General features: G+C 61.8%; 1 protein-coding gene across 1 annotated transcript in view; it reads right to left on the bottom strand.

Moving 5' to 3' along the window:
• The window catches only part of DTX1 (deltex E3 ubiquitin ligase 1), a gene marked incomplete at its 5' end in the record, with an annotated part of 8,973 nt that overhangs the window by 6,037 nt on the left and 2,499 nt on the right, over positions 1 to 437 (bottom strand). The gene's annotated exons all lie outside the window — the stretch shown is intronic.

Here is a 437-nt window from a genome sequence, read left to right as displayed (position 1 = left end):
ACTGCCCTCTGCCCACTGCCCTCTGCCCCCTGCCCTCTGCCCTCTGCCCTCCAGCCCCACTGCCCACTCCCCTCCACATTCCCCCACATCCATGTCCTGTATCCCACCCCAGTTCCCAGCCCTGCCTCCTTGCCTCCATGTCCCCCATCCTGCTGCTCGCTCTTGTCCAAATCCCACATCCCACCCATAAGCACATCCCAGATCCACTGGTCCTTGCAAATGCATCCCACATCCCCCTGCGCCTCACATCCCCATCCCAAATCCCACATCCCATCCCCCACATCCCCCTGCCCCTCACATCCCCATCCCAAACCTCACATCCCCATCCCAAACTCCATATCCCCATCCCAAATCCCGCTGCCCCTCACCTCCCACTTCCCAAATCCCACATCCCCCTGCCACTCACACCCCCCTTCTAAATCCCCCATCCCCCATCC

Source organism: Geospiza fortis, unplaced genomic scaffold, assembly GCF_000277835.1.
Source record: "Geospiza fortis unplaced genomic scaffold, GeoFor_1.0 scaffold31, whole genome shotgun sequence".
Taxonomy (NCBI): Eukaryota; Metazoa; Chordata; class Aves; order Passeriformes; family Thraupidae; genus Geospiza; species Geospiza fortis.
This window is presented reverse-complemented; position numbering and strand designations above follow the sequence as displayed.